The 8335-nt window shown below is 38.8% G+C and overlaps 1 long non-coding RNA gene across 1 annotated transcript; it reads left to right on the forward strand.

The window, feature by feature from the left end:
- Positions 1-326: 326 nt before the first annotated feature.
- Positions 327-6091, forward strand: LOC117977396 (uncharacterized). The gene is made up of 3 exons (XR_004668525.3): positions 327-466; positions 812-834; positions 3631-6091. It is a non-coding gene; the product is annotated as an uncharacterized LOC117977396 (long non-coding RNA).
- Positions 6092-8335: the final 2244 nt, after the last annotated feature.

Raw genomic sequence — 8335 nt, forward strand, 5'->3', positions numbered from 1 at the left:
TGAGGGTAGACTCATTCAAACATCCCCGTGTTCATTTTCTTCTAGTGGCTTCTCTGCCTTTTCTAGAAATTAGCAACTGTTTCCACTGCATCTGGGTTAGAGGTTCTGAATACTGTATGCACTAAAAGCTACATTCATAAACCACTAAAAATTACCACATTATTTATTCAGAATCGTCAGCTTTCCTGCCTCTGATGACCCCATATTATCACACTCTGAAATTAGAAACCCTGCATTTGCAATTTGACTATGTTGGATCTGGGTTTTCACAACATGTAGTTTGCACAGTAATAATACTTATAGATCTTTCATTTTTCTACAGAAATTAATTGCCTAAACCACAATGATTTATAGTCATACTGAACATGATTATTAATTTTCCTGATGATTATACCTGTGGGCGGCAACAAATCTACTTGTGATAGACCTGGCTTTGAATTGCTGCTAAAACTAAAATGTCCATAAGGTAATAACAACTAATTTTTACCTTAATCAACTTATACTTAAAAGAATTTAATATAGGGCACTTGTGCCTTGTGGGAAAACTTGTTTGAAATATAAGGTGCTGAGTTATTTATGAGAATAATTATATATTTGCTACTCTAGTTTGTACTGGGAAATCAGGATCTGAAATGAGTCTGAGATACATTAAAAAATATAATGAACTCAGTGGAGTTGTGCATGATAAAGAACTTTTGCACTAAGGTAAATATAAAACAGCATAGGTACTCTAGTTATGGGTGGGGGGAGATATTAAAGCCCACTAAACCATGCTTTTTTTCCCTTCCCTTATCCTGCTATTGCCTCAAAGTGCTATCACGATTGACAAGAAAGGTAAGGCATTGATACCTAAGAGAACAGCCTTGTCCTTCCTTCCTTATTATTCACCCTGAAATTATTTTCAAAAGGCCTTGCTCTGCTCTTGTATTCTACTAACCAGGTCCCTATTAGTTGCTTGTTATGCAGGAAAGAACGGTGGTTTGGAGAAACTGAACCCAGATTATGTCGTTTTATGTCTTCCAAGCATGCCCAGCTTCACTTCTTGCTGCTGGGGTGGTTCATTCACTTCTGTAGAAGATTTATTTCTCCCTATTGGGATACAAGTTACAAAAAAGAGAAGGCTCTGATTATTGGTTGATATGCATACCTTCTATAATTCTGTATGTTCATATCCCAGAAATATTTAAGGCTTTTTCCCTGATTAGTGGCATTATGCAGTTATGCAAATAATCTGTTATATCTAGGCACATTATGCCGTTATGTAAATGATCTATTTCATTTATATTTCCCACAGAGTAATGGGGTAGGGAAGAAATACTCTTCTGCATTTCCCCTGGTTTTTAATGAGTTGTTCAGATATATTCAGCTGGTTATCAGTCTGGATTTCTGGGCCCGGTGTGAATTAGCCTTTCTGTTCCATGGCCACTACCTATATAGAACTTTCCCATTCAATTCAGCAAATATTTATTGAGTGCTAACTGTGTGCAAGGTGTTTGTGTAGGTGAAGATCACCCAATTGGGCTAAGATCCTGCTCAGGTAGACTCTGGGAGAGATGTTATTTACCTTGGATTCTTCCCTCTCTGACTACCTGTACACAGCTCCATCCATTTTAGAACTTATAAGCCATGCTAGAAACAATCTTTACAATTCGGATGCTTTTTTTCTAAAAAGGGAAAACAATTTAGAATGGCTAATAGCATGTTGTGTAATGAAATATACTGAGTAAGCTAAATAATTTAAATATAGATATGGCCATAGACGATAGGCTACAATTAATATACAAATCTAAGTACAATATGGGATCTGGGATAAACTAAAATTTCTTTGCACTTGGAAGCTGAGTTAAATCTATGCTCATTCTCCTGGTACCTGACTTCTGATCCCTTGCAATATTGCACATGCTAGTGTACAGTCCATAAGCATTTAGATCAGGTTGGTCATTTCCTTTATTAAGACTGATACGCCAACATAGAGAATTCTCAGCCTCCGTGTCAGCAACTGCTCAGCATTTATTGAGTCACTTAACAAATATTTATTGAGCATCTACCCTGTGTCAGGACATCAGTCCTCATGGAGTGTGGTGGAGGAGAAAGATTAATTCAAGAACACATGGGTAAACTGCTCAGTGCTGGGAAAGACAGGCACTTGGGCTAGAAAGTGTCCTTGTCAGGAAAAGAGAAGGTCCAAACTTTCAGCTCCTCAGTCTTTTTCAGCTGCCACACATATCTTTGCAAAAGCTGGTGCATGTTCCTTGGAAAGACAATGTGTAAAATCATGTTGTCTTCCCTCTGTGGCAATTGCAGTGAATAGGATTCCAAAAGACTCCTCAGAATTTAGAGTAGAGCAATATCTAGCCTGAGGCCTCCACCAAAAATCTTTCTGATTCTAAAAAAAAAAAAAAAAAAAAAGCACCACTCTATAATTTAACCATGTCATATTATCTTTGTTCTTTAACTATTTCATGATCACTGATCTATTCGTGGAATTAGTGCTAAGTACTCAATCAGATAATATTACTAAACTCTTCCTGAAAATGGAGGATGATATGGTGTGGCTTTGTGTTCCAACCCAAATCTCACCTTGAATTGTAATCCCCACAATCCCCATGTGTCATGGGAGGGAACAGGTGGAGGTAATTGGATCATGGGGGCGGTTTCCTCCTTGCTGTTCTTGTGATGATAGTGAGTGAGTTCTCATGAGACCTGATGGTTTTATAAGCATCTGGCATTTCCGTGCTGGCACTCATTCACTTTCCTGCTGCCCTGTGAAGAGGTGCCTTCCACCATGATTGGAAGTTTCCTGAGGGGCCTCCCCAGCCATGCAGAACTGTGAGTCAATTAAACCTCTTTTCTTTTTTCTTTTTCTTTTTGTTTTTTGTTTTTTTTGAGACGGAGTTTCACTCTTGTTGCCCAGGCTGGAGTGCAATGGAGCAATCTCGTCTCACCGCAACTTCTGCCTCCTGGGTTCAAGCGATTCTCCTGCCTCAGCTCCCCGAGTAGCTGGGATTACAGGCATGCGCCACCACGCCCGGCTAGTTTTGTATTTTTTAGTAGAGATGGGGTTTCTCCATGTTGGTCAGACTGGTCTCGAACTCCCGACCTCAGGTGATCTGCCAGCCTCAGCTTCCCAAAGTGCTGGGATTATAGGCGTGAGCCCCTGCGCCTGGCCAAACCTCTTTTCTTTATAAATTACCCAGTCTCAGGTATTTCTGCATAGCAGTATGAAAACAGACTAATACAGAGAATCTCGCTGAAGACGGTAAACAAAGAAAAAATTGATCTTAACGCTCATGTGTCTAACAAGCTATCAATAGAATATACTGGTCATTTAACTGCTTCTGATTATAATTCAATTCAATAGCATTTATTGTATATGGAAATCATATTATTGTTCCCAGTAATGCACTCCCTTTCCCTTAAGAATATCCATGTCCAACCTGTTGCCGTGTGATGTATACTTCTTCCGTTGGGAGAAGTATACTCTGCCCGTCCAGGCTCAGGCTTGGTCATGTGACTTGCTTTGGCCAATGAAATAAAAGCAGATGTCAGGTATCCCTGACCTGAGTAAAAGCTTTAAGGGCCGACACGTGTGTTTTCTCATCTTTCTATTGTTCTTTTTTTCTCCATCAGAAGAATGCAATATCCCAGATGGGGGCTGCTACTTCTGACTCTGGATTCTGAAATGAGGAAGTCTTATGGAGCAGTCATGTGTCTTAAAGCCAGAGCAGAGTGAGAAACAAGCTTCTGTGACAAGAACCTCCTCTGATAAAAGCTGACTGACGTGCCAACTACCAAAGGGATACACCTGCCTCCAAACTAAGAACTAGGAGAGGGACTATGACCCATACCCCCAAAGCATCCACAGTCTAGACCTCTCGTTAGTTCTTGCATAAGGGTTTATAAACCAAGGGAGTGTTAGAGGCCACAGTGAGTTTGAATAAACTTCACAGCCCGATGCAGTAGTTCATGCCCATAATTCCAGCACTTTGAGAGACTGAGGCGGGAGGATCGCTTGAACCCAGGCCACATAATGAAATACCATCTCTACAAAAATTTTAAAAATTATCCAGGCGTGGCCGGGCACGGTGGCTCACACCTGTAATCCCAGCACTTTGGGAGGCTGAGGCGGGAGGATCACGAGGTCAGGAGATCGAGACCACGGTGAAACCCCGTCTCTACTAAAAATACAAAAAATTAGCTGGGCGCAGTGGCGGGCGCCTGCAGTCCCAGCTACTCGGGAGGCTGAGGCAAGAGAATGGCGTGAACCCCGGAGACGGAGCTTGCAGTGAGCCGAGATTGCACCACTGCACTCCAGCCTGGGTTGCAGAGCGAGACTCCGTCTCAAAAAAAAAAAAAAAAAAAAAAAATTAGCCAGGCGTGGTGGTGAGTGCTTGTAGTCCCATCTCCTCAGGAGGCTGAGGTGGGAGGATCGTTTGAACCCAGGAGTTCAAGGTTACCGTGAGCTATGACTGTGCCACTGCACTCCAGCCTGAGTGACAGAGCAAGACTCTGACTCTGCAAAGAAAAAATAATACTAATAAAAGTAAACTTCATACACACACACACATTCTACATGCTAAGACACACTTCCCAACTTCTTTTTCCCTGAAATAAAGTATAAAAAGAGTCAACACAGTAGATCTACCAACCCAACTTTAGGAAAAAGAGACTAAAGAAATCCAATAGTCTGTCCTTGATTTTGCTATCTCTGTTCCCCCAACTACCTTATTTTAATGCTAAAATTTAGCAATTAGGAGTAGTGGCTTCTTGGTTGCCCTCATCTCTGCACCACAAATTAAAAAAAAGAAAAACAATTTGCTCAATTCCTCTGCTAATGCCTTGAGTGGGTCCGATTTTAGACTCCAGGGTTGACATCAAGTATTCTCAATGTCCACTCTACATCTGAGATAACTTCACAGCTCTAACATATATAGCTGCCTTTGATATGTGCCTATGGTGTCTGAAGACCAGTAGGCCATCAGCAACCCACGTAGAAAACCTTCAAATTCAGACAGCACAACATTTTGTGAATGTAAGTAAATTTATTAAATTTATAATAGCTGGCAGATTCTAATAGCATTCTTAGATATTTATAGGTTGAGACAAAATGACATGTTTACAAACTAAGGGTTCCTGGAAGAAGTACAGTTTCGTGGTCCAGTATCTATGCATTTTTAGAAGATGCCGATCACTGCAATTCAAAGCTTTGTTCTAATATTGCATAATATACTTCTTGCAGGGATAATATTATTTTCATTTTCGTTATAACCGCCTTGTACTTTTCTCATGTTCTCATTATTCAAAGAAAAAAACATGTTATGCTTGTAGCATTTCCAGGTTAATCTCTACAATAGAGTACATTTTAAGGAAAATAAATAGAAAAGGAAGTAGTAGAAATAAACTGGTAGAAAGAAGGGAAAAAAGGAAGAAGGAAAAGAAGAAGAGAGTCAGGGAGGGAGAAAGGGGGGGAATGAATAGGAAGCTGACGAAAGAAGTCGAGAGGAAAAGGCATAACGAACTGTGAGCTTTGAAGGCATTCAGCAAATGTGGAGAGCAAAACTAAAGGTAATAGCAAAAAATATGAAAAATTGAGGATTTAACAATGAAAAAGTAATAATTTTAAAACTTATCATAAATATGAAAACAAAAGGAAATGTTTGAGGAGTTAGGGACCTAATGGTCCCAAGGAGAAGAAAGAAAAAATGGAAGCAAAGGCAAAAAGAGAAAGGATTTAAAACAATCAACTGTTATCCACTAGAAGAACTGTTACAGAATGAAAAGTTAGAAATAAACAGCTTTTAGAAAAGCATTGATTTTTTTTGTTTACTATTATCATCACATTTTGTCTTTTTAAGTTTTTATTATTGTAAATGGATAGTGCCAACAATCCCAGTATTGCATACTGTACATCATTCTCTAGGTTATATTACATATATAAATCTGGAACAGTATTGGATGAAAATGCACCCAAAAGGGAAAGCACGCATAAAAGTCAGAGATAAACTATAACTTGACAATGTGCACAAAAAAATCATCTATTCCAAATTATATACCCTTAGCTTTCTAATGCCAACTTTAAATTATGTTTGTCTTTCTCGTGCATTTTCAGACTTGTTAAGCAGAATTACAATCTGATATTTGTTTTGCTATTTATTTGGTGGAAAATCATCTCTCATTGTGGTTAAGTCAGTGAAGGTGGTAGAACCATACAACCGCACACTTGGACAGATGGAGATGACGTCTGCATATACAGATTAGAGCCTTCGGACATCTCCATGTGGACATTCCCCCACATCATCTGAAGAGGTGCTCATCTTGCTTGCACATTATTTCCTTTGGTAGGTTTTTCACACTCTTGTCTCAGGAAATTAAGTTCTTTCCTTTGGGACTACATCCTATTTTAGCGAAGACAAGGACTGAGGCATCAGTATCCTTCATGCAAGAAAGAAAAATAAAATAAAATATTCCTTTGCAGTATTTTTGTTTGATCTTTGCCTGGCCAGGCTGAAGTTTGCTGTCTTCAAAAGTAGGAAGTCTGTTGCAGAATAGGCTGCTTGCCAGATTTAGTCTGGGCCTCATGGGCCTGAGATTTACTGTTTTTAATCTTTTTTTCTGATGGGCATTCTAAATACCTGTTTCATGTGATGTTTAATTTCAGCACAGCAGGTATTAGTGTATCCGAAAATGGGAATAAGCTGCCTGTTTCCTTGTATGATGAAATGCCTAAAACACAGCTAGGTTTTTACTGTGCCTAGTCCTTTATCCCCTTAATAGTCAGTGTCTGTTCCTTAAAAAATGGTACTTTTTATCAATTCCCCTGACCATTTCTAAGATAATTTTCTGTAGCCCATCTTCCCCACTAAGAATGTGAAACTCCACATCTGTATTCATTTGGACAGTTTTTGGACTGAGACTAACACACAAAAGAAAGATTTGGGGCTGCTTCCCTTTAACAAAATGGCAGCCTAAAGGCATCAAAGAAAAACAATCTCTTTAAATTTTCCTGCACAGATGTTGATGACACAAAGAGAAATTATCTTCAAAATAATCAGCAACACCATTAACAATACCTTTGTTAATATTTACATAATCTAATGAAATGTTTGATCCTCAGTGCTCAATGAAGAATTTACCTCAATGGGATATAACTTATGAAGCTAATGCAATAATAGTCTAATATGCTCCACACAAATTTTAAAAGAGAAGGTAATTATTTTTAATTGCTCCAGGAAGGCAGGCCAAGGGAACTGACCATGCAATTGTATAAACTTACCGAACACACACACACACACACATACACACACACACCACATGCCGCAAAGGAGAGGGGGATGAAACAGGGATTTTCATATAAGAAAAAAGTCAGTCATCCATGTTTGAAACCTAAGTCATTCAAGAGTGAGAAGGTCCCTCAAGTTAAAAGAAAAACTATGTCAGTTAACAAGTATTTATTAAGTATGTGTATCTAACGGGCCCAGTGTGAAATGCTTTCCACGTGAAATATGTGGTTCTCTGCAAGGAAAGCTCTTCAATAACACTTCTGCAACTCACTCATTTCTATTTCCCCCAGGGTTCCCTCTTGCCACTTCCCACTTAATCCACTTCAAGAATAAATAAATACATAAAAAAATGTAAAATTACGGACAGTCCCCAACTTACAATGATTCAGTTTAGGATTTTTCAGCTTTACCATCGTGCAAAAGCAATACTCATTCAGGTCACTCCTTGACTTACAATGGGGTTGTTACATCAGGGGTTACATCCTGATAAACCTGTCATAAGTTGAAAACAATACTTTTAACTTTTGATATTTTCAACTTACAATGAGTTTATTAGGACATAACACCACCTAAGTCAAGGAGCATGGGTGTATAAAAGTCTTTAAAAGAGAAAGCATAGAACGAAATAGACTGGACAAATCTCAGGAAGAGAAGAAATTTTTAAGAACAAAGGGCTCAGATAAAATGTCTTGTCCCTTCAATCTGTTTGCCAAATTGCAACTAAAAGGATCATTCCACAAATCAAATCTGATAATAATAGTGATAACAAAACAAATTTGATAATGATATTGATATTGATAAGAATGCTAATCAGAGCTTACACTTATTGAGTGCTCAGCACGTGCCAGGCATCATCATAAATACTACCTCTACTGGACTTTTTCTAATCATATCTGCCCTGCGTTGACATGTCTTCATTGGCTTTCCATTGCCCTCAGGATAAAGTTCCCACTTTAACAGATCGTATAAGACTTTGCTTAATCTAACCTCTCTTTTAACCTTTTCAGTCTAATTTCCCACTCTCTACATTCCAAACATCAGCCATCAAGGGCACT

This window comes from Pan paniscus, chromosome 1, assembly GCF_029289425.2.
Source record: "Pan paniscus chromosome 1, NHGRI_mPanPan1-v2.0_pri, whole genome shotgun sequence".
Taxonomy (NCBI): Eukaryota; Metazoa; Chordata; class Mammalia; order Primates; family Hominidae; genus Pan; species Pan paniscus.